Source organism: Nannospalax galili, unplaced genomic scaffold, assembly GCF_000622305.1.
Source record: "Nannospalax galili isolate Female #2095 unplaced genomic scaffold, S.galili_v1.0 scaffold169, whole genome shotgun sequence".
In the NCBI taxonomy this organism is placed as follows: Eukaryota; Metazoa; Chordata; class Mammalia; order Rodentia; family Spalacidae; genus Nannospalax; species Nannospalax galili.
The window spans coordinates 1447610-1447899 of record NW_008360327.1 but is presented as its reverse complement, the minus strand read 5'-3'; positions in this window follow the sequence as shown (position 1 = coordinate 1447899).

Below are 290 nucleotides of genomic sequence, written 5' to 3'. Positions count from 1 at the left end.
AGTCATCGGGTAGATTTCAATGGTAATGTTTATCACCTCTACTAATTAATGACATAAATTTCCAAGTTTCTTCCTCAAATATAATATATGTTTTAAAATTTGTTAATTTTTTTTGTGTGTATATCACACAGAAATCCCAAACCATCTTATTCGACTATACACCCACTTCCCAGATAGCACCCTCCCATAGCTTCCCTCCCTCAACTAGAGCCCTTATACTCTGATATCCCTGCTACTGTCTGCTGTGTTGTTGGCACCCCCAGCCATTCCCCACTACTTGCCCTTTTGGT